Source organism: Phoca vitulina, unplaced genomic scaffold (assembly GCF_004348235.1).
Source record: "Phoca vitulina isolate PV1807 unplaced genomic scaffold, GSC_HSeal_1.0 scaffold2, whole genome shotgun sequence".
NCBI classification, from domain to species: domain Eukaryota; kingdom Metazoa; phylum Chordata; class Mammalia; order Carnivora; family Phocidae; genus Phoca; species Phoca vitulina.
In genome coordinates this window covers 43,362,361-43,382,731 of record NW_022589705.1, presented here as the reverse complement: position 1 = coordinate 43,382,731, position 20,371 = coordinate 43,362,361, and the positions used below count along the sequence as shown (strand labels likewise).

The 20,371-nt window shown below is 36.0% G+C and overlaps 1 protein-coding gene across 1 annotated transcript in view; it reads right to left on the bottom strand.

The window, feature by feature from the left end:
- The window catches only part of NEGR1 (neuronal growth regulator 1), an 829,063-nt gene that overhangs the window by 128,489 nt on the left and 680,203 nt on the right, over positions 1-20,371 (bottom strand). The window lies entirely within an intron of this gene.

Genomic DNA, 20,371 nt, shown 5'->3' with positions numbered 1-20,371 from the left:
CATGGGCATTATGTTGTCGCAGAGCCCAGCATTATAAAAGGAATTTACTATACCATAGTGTGGTACTCTACATTTTATCCCCTTAAGAAGAATTTTTATAGAAATTGTTTATAAGTACTTAATTAAATGATATTGCATACTCCATCAGGATTGTCAATGGGATTTTTCCTACCTCAACATAAAAGTGCAAGCATTACTCTTTCATAATTTGTAACATTATTCTTTCACAGTGATCTTGACTTCAAAAATCTGAACATTGAAAGTATCTGAGAATAGATCAGATTCCATTACAATCATGAAGGAAAAAAAAACAATCATGATTTAATTTATTGAGGAAATTTCAAACATATTTTGCCTACTTCCAAATAAATAATGAAAAAGAGAAATTGAAAATACATTGCCTGATGGGCCACTCATATGGTTGAGTGTTTTAAAGGTATATTCAGACAGCCATACACATATGTACATACACACATAGATGTTTACAGCATAAGTACACGAGGATTATATTCAGGTATGTTCAGTATAATATACAAAAGAAAGATTAGAAAGCCAGAGACCTGAGGTCTTGTCCTTTTCTGCACTTATTCATGTTTAAGATCTTAGACAAATTACTTAACTTTGTTTAGCTAGCTATAGAATAAAAATTTAAATCAGGACAAAGGACGTGTATGTTAGTTTCCCTTCTCCCGCATGTGGGAGACATTGCTAATTGATCTGGACATTCATTTCTGCTGGCCAGGGTGGCAGTCTCAAAACTTTTCAGTACTAGGCTCCAGGCAATACCTCAAATTGATTTGATTTTACACCTGATATAAAACCCATTGGCCATCCCAGGCAGATGCCCATAAACATTCCTTCTGTAAGATCATTAAAAAATACATACCTTCTTTCATATTGAAAGAATTTGGAGCCTGAAAATAACTCATTCACATTCATGTACATAAAAGCAAAACAAGTGCTAAAAGTATGAAAACTTGTATATCTTTAATCACAGATATTCTTTCTTCTTCTCCCTCTTTTAGAATACATTGCATATAAATAGGCAAAATGCATTTTATTTTGCAGCATATTCTCAGGAGAATTCAGCAATGGAAACTCCCCCGATTCCTTGACAACACAGAAAACTGGCATTGTCAGGAAAAGATGTTTCTTTGCATTTGACCTAAATATAGGGACACACACTAATATTTCTATTCTTATCTTTTTGCAACACAGAGTTTATTTATGTTCGATATCCTTCCACAAAAGAATTGAGTCAGCTTGTAAAAATTATATATACTTATGATGCAATTTCCTGCTTTTCTTTTCTTTCCCCTATTATTAAAAATTCTACTGAGTATATTTACTTTCTAGAAATATGATTACATTTTGAACCACATTCCTTCCCATAGGGTATGTTTCTTAAGAGCATATACCACAGTATCTTATATTTTATACTTACCCTTTTTTTGAGTGACCAGTCTCATCTCTAAATTTTCCTATATCTTTAAATAATGAGGTTATTTCAAGCATTTCAAAATGAGTAATTAATTGCCTAGCCTGAAATCCGCCTGGTATCAAAGTATTAATGCCTGAATTAATTTTCAACTTATAACTGTTTTCATTTACACCTACTTCCTTGGTAGTTATTTAAGGCAATTTCATCTTCCCTGTCTGTGGCTTATATGTTAATGTATTTCATTTTAATGAACACTCTTTAAGCTGTAGAAGTAGGCCAGACACTATCAGAATGTGTCATAAGTGAAGAAATCTTACTCAAAGATAAAACTTTCAGATGAGAAGGCTGAAAAGAAATGGTACAATGGAGATATTTTTAAGTCATAGCTGAAACATAAGTCATCTGAAATATATTGCTGTAACAGGTTCGATCCTTTTCTAGGAACTGAGCAGAGATGAACACATCTGTTTGTGCATAGTTTTTAAAAATTTTACCTAAGACTGTGGTTGTACATACAAGCTAATCTGCCCAAAAAAACTTTGATAGCTGATGGTTTTCAAAATTACTTGTTATTTGACTGAACTCAAATTTGAGTACGTAGATATAGCCCAAGGGTCCTTATACTATTAGCATTCTCCTAATAATTACATTTAATTTGGTACAAAATTACTTTCCTTATTTAACACATTTCTTTTTGTTAGTATGGAATATCTTCATCACAGGACATTTTAAAAGTAAGATTTAATAGTAAATTAGGTTTGCAAAAAAGGACTTTTTATTGCAATAGCCAAGTCAGCATCCTAAATGAGGATTCATTGCTTTAATTAATACTTTTGAGAATTAATAAAAATAATTTTGTTGTTTAGCTTTCATCTTTATGCCTTTCAGACATATTATATGCTAGAGTAGGCAAGTAAAAATGTTTTATCGTTATATAAATAACTTTACTTAACTTTTTAGCCCTAAAAAGTCTTCCTTTTTAGAATATTAATTTTTTTCTATTATTGAAAACTGGGCACTTATCAAGTATAAATGAGGCAGGTGTCAATCAAGTGTTAGTTGTAGATCACATTATTTTGCTAACTAGACAATATTATGTTGCTAATTAGAGACAATATTTTTAAAGAGTGGAATACTAATATAAAATCAAACAACTGTATTATTCTCTTAGTACTTCAGTTACCAGAGGCCACTTAATTATCCATGAGACAGTGACCTGTTTAGCCTGGGAGGGGTTCTTTAGTTTTCAAGATAAAGAATTTATGCATTAAGGAAGAATGAGTCACTTAATTGTTCAAAAGGTGAAAAGTTTGTAGCCAGAAAATCATCTGTTATTTGGAGTTTCTCACCTTCCTGCATCCTATTATTGCTCTTAAGTCCCAAGAAATACAACATAGGGTGTTAAATCTCTATTCTGGGATGGGACTCCTTCACAGACCCCATCATCCTCCTTTTCCTGGTAAAAGGATTTAGACAATCTAGAAGAAAAATTTGTAGGCTAATTTATCATTTCTCTTAATTAGAAAATATATTTTGAGCATTGAGCTCCTGGATCTCCCCAAGTAGGTTGTCAGAATCAAAGATGCCCTGCATATAGAGCCTGCTAGAAGGCTGGAATGAGATCCGTTCAGGTACTTAAAGGGGACACTTCGGAGCCCCAAAGTCCTAGGAAACCAAGAATCTTAAACTTAAGATCTTTTCAGTGTCCCTGGTGAAAAACACCAAGAAGTTACCCCAAAAGTTCTGAGCAGTTTTGCTTTACTATCCCTTCTGAAAGTGCACTCTTTGAAAGGAATCCATTTTTCCTCCAATAGATGAGGAGGAGCCACTTGGAATTCAATTTGAGACAAAGAGCAACCAACCTTTTGAATAATGGATTGGGAAGCCCTACCTGAATATTGCTGCTCTGCATCCCCTTCACTCTCAAATTACAAATGACATTTATTTTACATCATACCCCAGTTTAAACAGTAGCCGCTCTCAAATATCTCTAAGCAAGTATGTTCTTTCTTGCATGCTAACTCTGATGGTTGGTAGTGGATGTTTGGAAACAGCAAAGAGGGCCAAGGTTGATTAGCAACGTCTGTCAGGGGAGAAGAGAGGGAAGGAGATGCTCACATATTATGTTACCCTTCCTGCCTCAGAGAGAGATAATTTCCTTTCTGAATCTGGGTTCATGATATCACTTGCTACATAAGAATAAAGATTTTTAGAATGTTTGCTTCTTACAAAGGATATACAGGTAAAGATAACATATATTTGTTCTTCGGCCACAAGGAAGGAGAAAATTAACTTGTTGCTCTCCATGGTGACCAGGAGTGAGAGTCTGGCAGGAGTGCTACTGAGTATGCAGAGCATAGGAATAGTCAGTCTCAGTGTTCAAAGTTTAATATGTTGCCAAATTCTATTCCTTTCATAGGTAACTTAAGAAAGTGAAGTCAACAAAGATCCCTTAAAGAAAAGCAAATATTCTCTACTAAGACTACATGCACTCTGTCTTTGAATGCACGGAAATCATTCCTGGTGCTCCTTTGTTGCTCTCTGTGACCCTATGAGTTGAGAATATCTTTAAATGTCCTTTACCCTCACTGGACTATTAGTGATACATAGGTTTGAGGAAGATATCTTTGAGACATTCTTCCAGATTTTTGTTGGATTTCTACTTGATAATGTTCTTATATATCAGCCAATAAACTTAGTCAAAGGTATTTTCTATGATGTTATGCAATCCAAGAAAATATAAATAAAAATCATCTCCTACTTGATATGACTTGATCACAAAAGATGGTACAAAGTTCTGAACCTGACATACCTAGTTAGATAATATTATTTAGTGTACTATAAGATGTCACTTACTAGACCTTTTCCCTTTAAATGAAAATAAAATACTTTTTAGATGAACTGTGAAAGCCCAGATTCATCAAATTGTAATGCAAGAGAGCAGTCTCTATATTGCACTGAAACCTGGGGTTCCCCTGCTGGATTTTAGCTTTTGAAACACAGAATTCATGTTTCCATGTAGTATGTCTGAAAATGTTCCTGCCTTATATGTCTGAGAAAATCTGCTCATTGCCTACCCAAGAGAATGACCAGACAGCAAGTGGGAAGTGTCTGCTGAAGAAAGAGGCCCACATAGCTCTATTACTTAATAGGAGAGAATTTCTCGACTCTCTGAAGAAGTAATACGATGTGGCCATTATGTCAAATTGAATGTTATGGTTTATTTAGCAATTTCAGATGCATTTACTACGATAATGTATGAATCCTGGTGCACACATTATCTTGGATACACAAAATTCTAAGAAAAAATCATTAATGTGCAACAATTTATCATTCTATCCTCTTAGTGACAGTGTTTTAAAATGAAGTTTTATCCATTTCCTAATTATACACACAAATGAATAGACACACACAAACTCATACTAACAAAACCCACACTCAGGGGAAATGAAACATAAAGAAAGAGAGAGAGAGTTAAAAACAAACATGGAGGGAAGGGGTATGTCTCTTCTTTTGAAAGTAGACATAAATGTTCAATTAACCTATTTCTCATGTCCTTTTTTATGACTACATATGGTGACAAATCTTCCTAATAAGAAGGGGTACAGAACAACAGATGTGTAAAATAGCAAACTAAAAACACCTCAGCAGATGTATAATTTTTATTTTGCATGAAATGAATAGGAATGTGGAAAGTATATTTTGCAAAGCATGAAAAGCCCTTCAACTAGGAATGCTATGAGTTAGAATGGTTTTAGAAACATTCTATGGATTGATTTGAAGAATTCAGGACTGTCCCCACTGCAGACACCTAAATGCTGTGAAGCTTGACTGTAGTTAAAGAATTAGTTCTTTTTTTTTTTTTTTAAAGATTTTATTTATTTATTTGAGAGAGAGAATGAGAGAGAGCACATGAGAGAGGGGAGGGTCAGAGGGAGAAGCAGACTCCCTGCCGAGCAGGGAGCCCGATGTGGGACTTGATCCCAGGACTCCAGGATCATGACCTGAGCCGAAGGCAGTCGCTTAACCAACTGAGCCACCCAGGCGCCCAAGAATTAGTTCTTTAAGGCAGATATAGTTCATCTCCCACATTGCTTTTGGAAAAACACAAATGCTTTTAGGAAAGCACATTTGAGAGACAGCCACTTTGAGGACTGCACAAAAAAAAAACTGGAGAAATCATAGAGAAAATGGAAGGTAGAAGAGTCTCAAATACTTATATACTGATAGGTGAGGGCTTGGAATTGCTGATTATTAAGTATGGTGAAATCAGGGAAATTTGGGCCTGTTCCAGACAAATGTTGGCTGGAGGTGGTATGGGAGTGGGGGAGCATGTCAAGCTCAAAAATTTTGGAGGTTACGTCAAATACTTAGAAGACACCAGTCAAAATGAGGAAGAAAGAAAATATTGATAAGGTATTTCTAGTCTTTTTAATTGTTTAATTCCATTAAACAAATTAAATTGCTCATGACTTAAATAAGGTAAAGTCTTTATTTTGACATACATTTTTAAACTTTTTAAATTGAAATAATTTTAGACTTACAGAGAAGTCGCAGTGATAGAGCAGAGAGTCCACATATACCCCTCAGCCAGCTCCCACTAAGGTTAAAATCTTATGTACCCATAAGACAATAATCAAGTATCAATTACCAATAATCACTATAATTATTAATACTAAAAAATTAACATTCCTAAAATATCATTAACTAAACTATAAACTTTATTCAGATTTTCCCATTTTTTCCTTTAATGTTCTTTTTCCATACCAAGATCTAATTCAGGGTACCATGTTGCATTTAGTTCCCCTGCCTGCTTAGTTTTCTCCAGCTTGTAATATTTCTTCAGTGTCTTTCATTACCTTGACACTTTGAAGAGTGGTGGTTGATACTCTGCATAATGTCCTTCAATTTGGATTTCTCTGATGTTTTCTCATGATTAGATTAAACATATATTTTTGGGGAAAAATACCACAGAACTGATGCACCTTTCTCTTCCTATCATATCAGGGTACATTATGTCAATATGTCTTATTACTGGTGATATTAACCTTAATTGCTTAGTTACTATAGTTCTTGCCATGTTTCTCTGCTGTAAAGTTATTATTTTTTCCTTTGATATACTGTATTTATTAGCAGGGAGTCACTAAATCCTGTCCACACTGAAGGGGAGAAGAATTAAACTCCACCTCTAGAGGGTAGAATACATATGTTCAGATCACTACTGTATTTAATACATATTTTGGGGAAGATACTTTGAGGATATGAAATATCCTGTTTCTATTTTATTTTTTTTATTTTTTATTTTTTTAAAGATTTTATTTATTTGACAGAGAGAGACACAGCGAGAGAGGGAACACAAGCAGGGGGAGTGGGAGAGGGAGAAGCAGGCTTCCCGCCGAGCGGGGAGCCCGATGCGGGGCTCGATCCCAGGACCCTGGGATCATGACCTGAGCCGAAGGCAGACGCTTAACGACTGAGCCACCCAGGCGCCCCTCCTGTTTCTATTTTAAAGTGTTTCACTTAAAAAATTTAAAAAAAAAGCGTTTCACTTATTTTAAGATACGTCAGATTTTACCTGGAGCAATAATTACTATGGTGTTCTGATGGTGGCTCTCTCCCTCATTCCTATATTTAATAATTGGAATTCTATAAGGAAGGATTATCTTCCCCCTTGTATATCTATTACACAATTTATTTATATCAGCATGGACTTATGAATATTTACTTATTCTTTGAATTATAGTCCAATACTATGAATATTTATTTTGTAGCTCAAATTATTCCATTTTTTGTCATTTGGAGCTCTTTTGGGTAGTTATATGTCCTTTTGGCATGTCCCTGGTCTTTTTTTTTTTTTTTTCTTTCTCCCACTTCCTTACATCTTGGCACCACAAGATGTTCTAGGCTTATCTTATATTTTTCCTGCCCAGTCAGAATCAGCCATTTCTCCAAGGATACCTGCTTTCTTTTATTCAAGAATGGTATTAAAAACCAAGATCGGGGTCTTAGAAGTGCTTGTTGCTACTGGGGTATCAGTGTTTCTAGGCTTCTTAGGAGGCAGTATTAGAGAATGTCTGTATGTATATTACCCCATATATACACACACATCTAATTTTATTTCTATATCTATCTGTATGTACATTAAAATCAACACGAGGTCATATTGATACTCTCAACTCCAATCAAGCACCACATGGTTACTTCTAGCATTTTACCTTTGCTTATTTGTAATTTCTTTTTTAGACAATAGGAAAGTTGACTCTCATTATCTAGAATACATCTACTTATGTGCTCAACCTTAGTATACATGCAATATTAGTTTCAGAATTGCTAACCATAATCTTATGAGAGATGAACTTACCAACTGGAGTATAGTTCATTGTTACCTTTAGCCTTACAGAGTATCAAATCAAAAGAAAGTTTTACAAAGTTCCTTAAATCAGCTCCTTTCTTCCTCACTTGTTTCAGTGTGGTTATGTGATTCATTTGTTACACAGTTAGAATCATTTGTCACAGTCTGCATTCCATTTTGGCATCCTGTTTTTTAAAAATTTGCACACAATAAAGTTTGTTTTTTAATGTGTACATTTCTCTAAGTTTTGATAAAGGCATAGAGTTGTGTATCCGTTATCACAGTACCACACATCCCAAAGTTCCAAGCAAAGTATTTTGACACAAACAAATGAACAAGACAATAGTAACAACAATAACAGCACTTCACACTTTCAACTGAATTCCTAAAATATGTATATGAAGTACCTGGCAGGTTGAATTGTGATTGGCTCCAGACAGAGCCCACTATTTTCAGGGAACCTAATACTCAGAAAAATACTATCAAACACACACACTTTTCCACACTAATTTCTCTCTCTTTCTCTTTTTTAAAAGATTGATTTATTTGAGGGGGGCGGTGCACAAGCACGCATATGAGTGGGGTGGGGCAAAGGGAGAGGGAGAGAAGCTCAGACTCCTTGCTGAGCTCTAGGCGCGCCTGATCTCAGGACCCTGAGATCTTGACCTGAGCGGAAACCAAGAGTCAGATGTTTAACTGAGCCACCCAGGCACCCCACCACACTATCTCTTAAATCACAATATAGTTCAGATTACCGTTCTGGCAAAAAAATTTTCAGGATTCCAAATGCTGTACATAATTCTCAGTCTGCAGAAGACTCCCAAGATCTCAGCTTGGACCTGCTTTTCAACTTTCAATCCTACCATTTCCCTCTTTGCCTTTTATATTCTATCCAGTGTTTTTTCAAAGTATTATCTGAAGACCAGCTGTATCACCTTCGCTTCAAGTTCAGTGTCCATGGTTATCACCTACACAGATATTGCCCTAGTCAGGAAGAGGCTTGTGGTTGTAGTGGTGGTGATGATAATGATGATAACTATGTTTAGAAGTTATCTTTTATAAAGAACTTTTACATGCACTTTTTAAAAAGATTTATTTATTTATTTGAGAGAGGCGGGGAGGGGCAGAGGGAGAGACATAATCCTGAAGCAGACTCCTTGCTGATCATAGAGCCTGACATGGGGCTCAATCCCTGTACCCTGAGATCATCACCTGAGCTGAAACCAAGAGTCAGCGGCTTAACCAACTGTGCCACCCAGACGCCCCTTATATGCACTTTTATAAAGAACTTTCATATATAACTTACAATGATCCTGAGAGATACTATAGTATCTACTTAAAGATGAGGAAATTGAATCTCAGAGATTATCTCCAGGCTATAAAGCTAATAAATAGCAGAGCTAGGACTTGAACCGAGATCTTCTTTTTCATATTTCTTACCCTTCCCATTATCTAGGTTGAAGTCCTTCGGTGCTATCAAGGGGGAGAAGTAACAAAATCAATACTCATTACATATGATCTTAATTTGTGCCAGGCATTGCATAATATTCCATCGTATCCAATTTACCGCCATTCTTTCAATGCTGTAAGGTAAACACTACCAAATGAAGACACTAGTACTCTAAGAACAACTTTCCCAAAGTCACCTACCAGGTTTCAATCTCAAATTGCTTGAGCACAAATTCCATCTTCTTTCCACACGATCACACTAGACTTTTGTTAGAGTGATTAGAATTACCTTAGCCATCAAACTCAATGATTTGGGTCTCATGAAGGACCAGTCAAGATTCAAATAGCCACTAAATAAGAAAGGATTTGATACTATATAAAAGGGTGAGCTTGATATCCATTCTCTTCTGTGAAGTAGGGAATATTCTCCTGACTTTAGTCTCCTAGCTCTCTGAAGCCTGGATCTAAGTCAAGAGCCTTAAGAAAACCTATAGGTTTTGCTAGCTAGCTAGAACTGGATTTGAATCAGAGTCTACTTTGCACTAGCAATATGGAGTTGGACAAGCTATTTAATGTCTCTGAGACTCAATTTTATGTTCTGTAAAATTGAGAACTATGTCATAATGTTGCAGGAAGGATTAAGTAATATGCTGTACATGAAGTCCTTAGCACATTCTGGCTATGATTATGAGATCAAGCCTTAGGACAGGCAACTTTCAATTTCAACAGCCCCACCTTTCTGTTAGCCAATAAAGTGATCGAACAAGCTTAAGAAGTTTATCATGAACATAATCAAAGCAAGCCTCTAACAAAGATCAATAGTCCTATTATTTTTGATTCAGCATTTACATTCCAAATGTTTCCATAACCACTGTGATTATACATGCTGGTTTGCTTGGGACAATCCTTACGTAATTTTTAATAGGGCCTTCTTTTACTCTCAGAAGTTTCCCAATTTGGATGATAAGCTATATGATCACACTATTTAAAAGGGTATTTTTCTTCTGCATTCACTAGTTCCTTTATTTTTTACTCCTTAAACAGAAGAGACTTACCAAACTGGACAAAATTATGTGCCCACTTAAATTTATAAATGCCAACCTACAAGCCAATTTGAATGGATAATCCTAAACATTTTATACAATGATAATAGAGCAAGTATTTTTTTAAAGATTTATTTGTCTGTTTCAGAGAGAGAGGGGAGAGTGGCAGAGGGAGAGAATCTTTAAGCAGACTCCCCGCTGAGCACAGAGCCCCATGCAGGGCTTGATCCCATGACCCATGAGATCATGACCTGAGCAGAAACCAAAAGTCGGAAGCTTTGACTGAGCTACCCAGGCACCCCTAGAGAAGCTATTAAAACAGTCATTTTAAATGGAAATGTTTAAGACCCCACATTTTCAATATCATAGTTTCTCCATATAGTTTGGTGTTCAAATAGCTAAAGGCAACCATGAATCCTAGAAACACAGATACTTAAGAGTCCTGTGTGACCAATCATGTTGAATTCTAGAGTTTTCAGAGTCGAACAGATGGTTTAGGTGTCATTTTAGTATCTGTTCTGCCTCTATCAAAAAGAGAAAAAAAAAGTGACAAAGTATTCTTTTTAGATCTTTCTTTCATGAATATGCATAAATATAGCATTCATGAATCACTGAGATGTAGGAGATTGTTAAATTGCATTTTTGCTAGAGTTTAAAAAAACATATGATTAACCATACTTTTGACTCTGAGTAATTACGCTTCCTTACTTAGAGGTCATTTTCTGAATCTGTTCCACTGCTGGCTTGTGGGCTGAAGTGAAATGGAAGCACAAAGATATACTAATGATGAATTATTAAAGTTCTTCTTATTCCCTTGTGGTTAAAAATCTTTCTAGTTGCAATGTAGGGTGCCAAAGGTTTGATTTGGATTATCATGAATAAATCATATAGATTATTTAGCAAAATTTAAAAATATAGTAATGAGAGAAAAAAAAGAGCAAACTTTCTCATTAGAACTTATTCTGCATTGTTAACTTTTCTGTTGTTATTTTGACATGTTTGAAAGACTGAATTTTCCCTAGACTCTAGAAAAATCTTATTTCCTTCTTTACAATGCTGCATATATATCCTCAGGTTTACCTTGGTATTTTTCCTGGTTCTAGAACAAAGATAGCAAATATATTGCAGTGCTTACCATTACTTCAATAATACACCTGCAAATATTAATAATCTGGATTTTCCCCCCACACACCTCACAGTCATTTGCATTCCAGCAGTCAAAGGATGCACTCCCAAGTAAGCAGCACTAGAATCCAGATGAAATCTAAATACCTTCCCCAGTATAGATTTACTCAAGCACAAGGCCTTTGAATTCTCCCTTAGCTTTAAGAACTGCTGTAGAAAATTACTTGGATATTCAATCTACTTTCTACTCTCTAGTTGAGGGATTTCATTCCCCTCTCCTTTAAATCACTTAAATAACAGCATCTTTTGCTAGGTTACACTGTGGCAGTAGTCTTAAAATCTCAGTGACTCCAACAACATTTATTTCTTGCCCACATAATTTGCTTACAGTAGGTCAATTGCAATATTGCTCTTCGTCCATGTGTCTTCTTTGTTTTAAGGCAAGGTCCAAGGCCTATCTCTTACCTGGCTCAGGCCCTTCACATGGCTGAGGGAAAGTCTGAGAAAGAACTATTAATAGTTCTTGGGACTTCTGTCTACATATGGTATACACCACTTCTGCTATTTCATTGGCCAGAGCAAGTCACATAGTTACGGATGTCAATAGTAGGGAGGATTTGCACATCATTTAGAAATCGGTAGAGTTATGTAATTGTCTTACGGGAGGAAAGTAAATATTTATGAAAAATAGTATCTTCCACAGGCATATACTTCTTTGTTTGCTTGTTTTTTTAGAGAGATATTGCTCCACGCAACATATTGGGGCAGGAATTATAGGACTACCTTCTACTTAAGTGCAGCAAAAGAAGATTTCAGGTTTCCTGCTGACTCTGGAAGATACTTAATCTTCTGGAAAGACATATCTATGACTTTTGCCTGGGAGCTGGTAGATAAATGGACAGTTCATGAACCCAAGATATGGTTGATTTTTCCCTCAATGTTTTTATGCTGCTTTGCACCTGGACTCTATGAGCTAGATCAGAGAAAGCCCGCAGAGCATTTTTGCAGAATAATGTCCTAAATGCCCATGTAATTTTAATTACAGACCAAGCTTAAATGGATAATTTAAATATGCTCCAATCATACAGAGGGAGAGTAAATTATCTTCTATTATTTACTGAAAGAACTAGAAAGACAAGTAAATGGTTGCTAAGCCTTTTGCTATCACTTGGAGAAATAAGTGAGTATCAAAAATAGTAAAACCATAAGCCTGAAGGAACGTAGGAGTGAGATTTATTTATTTTTTGTGACATTTTCATAATGGAGGGAAGTTTGAAACAAGCACAGGGATAGAATTTTACAGGGAACACTGCCTTTCTCGTGTAAAGAAGGGTGACAACTTTAATCAATAATTTTTAGCATTTGAAACCTAGCAATGGTAGCTGAAAGAAAGAAAGAATCACAGTGCTGAGTGAAAGTGTGGGAGACTTGTCCCAGCAGGCTGATATGAGATGACTTGAAAATGATACGCTGTTGGTGTCCTTTGTCCTGACTCTAGGTGATAGATGACTTTGATAAAGAATGGGCATGCTGATCAGAAAAACAAAACAAAACAAAAAAAGAAGAACAAAACCAACCTTCCAATCTATCATTTCAAAGTAAATATGTACTTATGTTTGTAGAGGAAAAAATGAAGGGCAAAGGCACTCCACATTTATTAAAACCTCTACTCTTGTCACTCAAAACCTTTGTCATTACCTGGGAGCTCCTTAGAAATGCAGAATCTTAGCCCCATCTCAGGCCTAGTGAATCAGAATCTGCATTTTAACAAGATTCCCAGGGGATTTGCATGGACTTGACAGTCTGAGAAATAGTGCTCTAGGATGACCAGCTCCATTCGGGGGAATATATGTGTATCATTTTACATAACCATCACCACACAGTCATACTTTTGTTTTCCAAAATTTAAGAATTAGGGCACATAAATTTGGCAAGATCTTCTACATGGTAACTAATGAATCTACTAGCTTTTATTTCCCTCACTCTGCCATGTTCCCTTATTTTAATTTTTTTTCTCTAAAAACAGAGAAAAATAAAAGCTCTTGTTTCTTTAGCACCTCAATTTCCTACAATCAAAACTCAGTGCTTCCTTTACTTTCATTTTCTCTCATCCCCCTCTCGTTCCTTAGTGCTCACAATTACAAAGATGTACTCCAGGCACTGAAAAGTAAAAAAAAAAGAAAAAAGTAAAAAAAAAGTAAAAAATTTGATCATAATTTTCTTTTGTAGTTTAAAGAAATAAGAAAAAAATTTCATGAATAACTATGTTTTATCAGTTCTGGATATCAATGGTTTTCATTAAATTGTGAAGGCAACAAATAATATGTGGATACCATAGACTACTTATTAATCTGTCTCACAAGGATAAAACTGGAACTCACAGGTCATATAATCATTGACTCAGAGCCAGAAGAAGATTTAGAGATAACTTTTTCCCAGGCCCTGAAACCTCAGGTGACTTTCCATGCTCTCTTATTGCAGAGTTGTGGTTAAAACTCAGGTCTTCTGATTCCTAGTTTGAGGTTCATCTACTTCTACTACTATATCACACTACCTCTAAAAAGAAGCCGAGAGTACCTGTCAATCAGAAATGATTAGGAAAGCACACAAATTTTGCATGGTATCTTCAGGTGAAGAACCAGCACTGATATGCTCTCCTTATGGCCCATTTATTGAGGCGTAACCAGGTAGAATAAAATGGTAGTAAGGAAAACACTGCCTGATGGTTCCTGGGAGGGAGCCATGCTTCTACAGCTTTGAGCCTTTCTATGAATTCTATCCAGAAACAGGGCTGGATCAGATTCCCACTGAGATCCTACTTGACTTAATCCTTGGCTTGAGGTTACTAAAGAATTACGACATATTCAAAAGAAAAGAAAAGGAAAAAATAAACAGCTGGAGTTTGTGTGCTTGTGCATGTTTCTATGTATATACATACACAATAGTTTAAGCCTGACTAAGACTTTTATGATTCATGTCATTTCCAGTATATAGCCTTCATCACGGTTCTTAGTGGTTTTCAGTAATAAGCTATTTGCTTAGCAGGGAAAATAAGTCTCTCCCTATGATTGCCAACATTGTACTGGTCTCTGTGCAGAGCATATTTCCTCATCAAGAACTCAGGCCCTCTAAATAGGACAGAGCCAACAAGTATTGGCATGCAGACAGGAACACGCAGAGAGTGCCCGCTGACTCCCGAGTTTCTTCAGGAGTACACAGAGAGACAGAAAAAAGAAACGACAGGAAGCTTGGGGGAAGAAGGAATGTGAAATAAATATGACGGAACAAGTGAAGTCAGAGATACTGAGAAAGACAGAACACTATTGGGGGCAGCGAGGGAGCAGATTAGGCTGGAGAAGATAATGTTCTTTGGAACATTTCGGGTAGGAGTATCCTCTTTAAGAGACCTCTGTAATTCTTTAAAATTTTCTAAATTTATTTTTTAGATTCTGCCTATTTTGATAAAATCTTCCCGTTGATCTATGTCCACATCTAAGTCAAGTCATAAAAAAATATATGGCAGGCGTTAACATAATGCCTGGCACACAGAGAAGGCGGCCATGGAAGACAGAGGCAGAGATCGGGGTGATGCTGCCACCAGCCGAGGGACACCGAGGATTGCTGGCAACCACCAGAAGTTAGAAGTGAGGCATAGAACAGATTCTCGGAGGCTCCGGAAGGAACCAATCACGCCAACACCATGACCTTGGACCTCCAGAACTGTGAGAGAATAAATTTCTGTTGTCTTAAGCCACCCGGTTTGTGGTAATTTGCTATGACAGCCCTAGGAAACGAATATAGATATTTAAGTGAATGGATTTCTAATAATACCTTTAACTTCTCTAAGTATTTGAATTTCTATTATCTTGATTTTGTCATTAGAAAAGTACATCCATAAGGTAAAACAAAATAATTTATAGTATTTTCTGTACTTTACAGGTAAGGAAACTAAGCACAGAGAAGGCAGCAAGTAGTAATAAAATTGTTGTTAGCCAACTTTTTAAAAAAGCATCTATTTAACATTATTCTACATCAGGCAATTGGCTGTGGCAGTCTTTGTGCATCCTTTCATTTATTCCTAGAGACAATACTCTCCGTCAGATGGGTATTACATCCTCCAGATGACACAGGCTTATAAGTAACAGAGTTGGATTTGAACCCAAGTCTCTCTAGTCTAACTGCGTTCATGCTCTTGAACAGGAGTCAGCAAACTTTGTCTCTTAAGGGTCAGGCAGTAAATACTTCTGGCTATGTAGGCCAAATGATCTCCTTAGCAATTTCTCAACTCTGGTTATGAGTAGCGATACACAATATATAAGCTAATGCACAAGGCTATGTGGCAACAGAACTTTACTGGTTATATGAAATTTGAATTCATACGATTTTCATGTCAATGCAGTATCATTCTATTGACTTCTCCAACCATTTATCAAGGTGGAAGTCATTTTCAGCTCACAGGTCATACAAACATGGGTAGTGGCTGCATTTGGTCCACGGGCAGTAATTGGCAGACCTCTGTTTTAACAATACCAAGATAATAGGAGCCAGCCATGAAAAAGTCCTGGGAAATTAAACCTAAAATATACTCTAGTAGGATACAAAAGTTTTACTTATTTGAATTAAGAAACAAATATTTGGTTTCAAATTTCTTCGTTGCATTTCAAAAATTCAAAAAAATTAAGGAGGGTATCTCTCTTATAGCACAGAATGCAAAGGTGCCCCCTCTTCTCTACTCTCTAAAGTCAAGTTGAATTGGCCAGTAAGGTCTTCTGTGAAAGAAAAGTGAATAAAGTTTTTGTGTAGAAGGATAAAACAGGTGAGGGTAGAGGCCAGAATGGGGAAGGATTGGCTCATATTGAAGAGAAATAAGGGACAATGTTACATTTTAGGTCTCTGTTACCTGGACCTTGATCCAGAGGGAGTTGTCAAAGAATTGCCATGGAGGATGGAGAGGAGGAAGTTGGTTAGGAATTGTCAGGGGAGTGGACCCTGGAGAGACAAAAGTAAAGGGCAATTTCGGAGGGACCAGGAGGCAAGCTTGAGCTTTCTTCTTGCCAGCGGAGAGGCCTGACTTCAGAATATCTTTGACCTAGGCATAAGCCAGTTGATCTTCAGTTCTGCCTGGAGGAGGGCTCTCCACATTGCCTTTCCCAAGGCTTGCATAACACGACTGTTAGATGGAGCAAGAGATGTTTATGTCCCTCCTTGACTCCTTTCATCTCCATGTAGCTACCACATCACCACACTGATAGGCCATCTGGTAGGATCATAAGAAGCTATGTCCCCAGTCTCCTCCATTTGACACTATGGGAGGTGGAATGAAGAAACGTGACCCCCTGAGATGAGGAAATGTTTTTTGATGCCCCTTGTTAATATCCTAAATCTGTCTCTCCTCTCCTCTCTCTCTCTCTCTTTAATCACATTACAAATTTTAAATGCAAGGTAATCAATCTACTCTCACTTAAAATCTTAATTGTCACTAACATAGAAATAGAGAATACGGTAATGCATTGAATCAAAGAATTAAGTATTAGGAGTCTCAACGAAGCTTTCTGATTCCTTGAGGACAATTTGAAACTAAAATGGAGACAAGAAGGAGATGTCTCAATTTTATTTAGAGAAATGCAGACCCACAACGTTATTTTCTTTGCTGTTTCATTGTGATTTTCCCGCTCTCATCCCCATTTCCATCATATTCAAAACTATGTACTTGAGATAAAATTTATTAAGTATTGCAGAGTTCGGTGTAGTTTCAAAGTGTATTTTCTACCTAGAGTCTGCTATGAATGTAGTAGCTGAGTGTTAGAAAAATGACTTGAGGGAAGATTGTTCTAAAAATAATATTTCCAGCAAAAAGCAGAAATGATATAGGAATTGATTAAGCGTTTGCTATTACTCATACTTTAGTCTAATCATCTGTGCTTTTTTGAACAGTTACTTACATTTTATAGTAATGTTTGTTTATTTGCAGCTACTTTTCTGCCTTCTTGATACTTAGAATAAAATTCAGGTAAACTGTGCAATTGCTGTACTATTGCTTGATTTCCACATAATGGAGACATGTAAGAATTCACAGTTTTCTGTTACTCATTCTGGATTTCATATTGTAATTGATTTCTGTCATTGTTCAGCTCACAATAAAGTATATCAGCATGTGCAATGCATAAGTTCAAAGATTCATAAAATGATAGCATTCCATCCCACTCATTCAATCAACACTGTGTATCAAGAGAGAAGGCACTGTTGCTTACTGTCAGTTAGATTATGGATTTCCCTGGTTGTTTTAGGGAAGTTGTTTTATTCACTTGTTTATGAAGTGAGCAGGTTAGAGACCGCTTCAAGCTTCCTTGACAGGGAATATGCATTCCATACCCAAGAGCCCTAAGACCTTAGAGTATGATGAGCTCTAGTGAAGAATCATTTCTGCTAAATGTTTAGTCCTTGCACCACTGATTCTAGTCTCTTACCCCTGAGATACTGTCTAGAGACCCCAGGGAGAAAACCTGGGAGAACAGAAAAAGGGCTGGGCTTCCAGGAGTCCCCCAAGGAACTCAGGTCATCTGGATATTCCAGGTGAGCAAACTCAGAGAACAAGTAATTTGTTCATTATTAGCCAGTTAAATACTTATTGAAATTACTATGTGATGAGTCCAGTGCTGGGAACTGGTTTTCCATTGGTAAATAAAAGAACATATAAGTGGGGATGAATAAACACCCTAAAATAAAAGGGTAAGAATCTGTTTATCTGCATGCATATCTATATATGTGTGTATATATATGTAGTATATGAAATAAAATTATAAGAATTATATACATTCCTATGTGTATAGGTATATATATGTGTGTATGTGTATATATATTTCTTGAGGGTAAGAATCCTTTGTTATCTGTTGTTAAAAGTAATGTAGGAATTTTAAAATCTTAGGTAAATAAATCATTTCTCACAAGAAAGGAACTGATTAAGAAAGGAAAATTAATAACCTGGTGGTAGAAGGAGGGGTTGAGAGCAAGGAAAGAAGGGGGAAAGAATGCAAGTCAGCACAGTTTGAGCTAGGAAGAGAGACAGAAACAAAACAAAACAAAACAAAACAAAAAAATAGCCCTATATCTGAGCACTTACCACAAGGTTTAGTGCATTTTGGAGAGAAATAAAGAGATTGATCTTTATTGCTGTTCGAATAATTTGATGATTCTCCTGAATCCTTAAGAAAATTTTCAGCAATGATCTAAATTATTGTTTTACGGTTTTTGAAGTCACATTTACTTTTATTTTAAAACAAGATAACCCAGTTTTATTGGAGTTAGACATGGCTCTTGCCCTCACTAAGCACAGAGTTGAGATAATAAAATATCTGATGCTTGGATTTTATTTGGGTTACTTTGAGAGAAAGCTGCAGTGTGTCTCCTTGGCAAAAGGAGATAGAAAACACCATTATATGTGAGGTCATTGAGGATTTCTCTTCCCAGTTGAGCTATAAACTGGTGACTTGAGTCGTGTTTCAGGTGACCCTCAAAACACTTCAGACACACACGTGGCTCACCAATGGGGTCATCCCACCTTCCCCATTCTTGCTGAAACACTATTTCTTCTCTGGTGGTTCTGGTTGTAGTGTAACAGGTACTATTAAACTTTGTAAAACAAAGTAAAACTCCCACAATTTCTGTGACTTTGGGTTATTTACTTAATCTCTTGGTGCTTCAGTTTCCTAAAAGAATCAGGAAAAAAAACAAAACTTCCTAGGCAAGATAATTTTGAAGACCGGATAAAGTATTTTAAATACTTAGTGTAATTTAGACAATGTTACTTATTGATTTTCATAATCTGTTGACACACATAGCAGTTTTCCAAGGGAAGCCCATGTTTTAAAGGGAGAGAATAGCTTAGTAATTTTTAAAACAAGAAGCTGTTTCTAATTGGTTGTTATAGGCTTGGGATTTTTTATACATGGTATTTTCTTTGACAAGTGGCACATAGTTACATTTGTACCCCAATACCACAGACACCCTCACAGAACTTTCTATTTGTCCTCCTTGACTAAGAGTATATATAGCTCATTGGGGGTCTTGAATATATCTTTTTCCCCTACTAGCTCTGGTACAGTAACTTGAGTAATATACTGGATCTATATGGCTTTACAAGTAATAGAATTACCTACACTTGTAAATTGGAAAGTGACATATTACCACGACCCAGTAGTTAAATGTACCTTTCAGCTAAAAGATACAATATGAAATCTTTGTATTATAAATACTTTCCTTACTTGTAAATGCATACTTCCAGTGGTCAAATTATTTTATGTTGCACTGTAAAAATTTTCCTTAATGGTACTTATAAACCTTGTTTATACTGGATACTTATTATTATTATTACTTTTTAAAGGAAAATGTTCTGAAATATTACCATATGATTCTAGCCACCTCTTTCTGTTTAACACATGAAGGCATGACGATTAAATTTTATAGAACAAATCATCATAGTCCCCAGAGGAAAACTAGTTAAAATGTTTATAAGCTTTAATGTAATTGAAAGGCTAGATAGTTAATAAAGCATATAGTTTGTAGCTGATAGCTTAATTCAGAGCTTTTGTAATTGTTTGATGCTATTTTTGCTGTACTTGTATGGCTTTTGCTTGTTTGTTTGCTTTACATTCATGGAAAAAGATAGTTTTAGTGATGTCTATCTGTGATTCTAGGTATGCCAGCTAATTGCCAAATTAAACTGATGGTCGGCCAAGAAGTGAAAGGAGTTTTCATTTTAAGCCTTGAATTAAACAAACAAATACATTAATGAGTGAAGAGCTCATACATATGTGAACATTCATATTAGAAATTGGGACACATTTTAGCCAAGAATAGCATTTTATTATTACTTCCTTCTTAGTCACGAATATATTTTGGGACAGACTTATCCCTAGAGTTTTCTGAAAGTCAAGATAGAGGAGTCAACATGTGTTTAGTTGC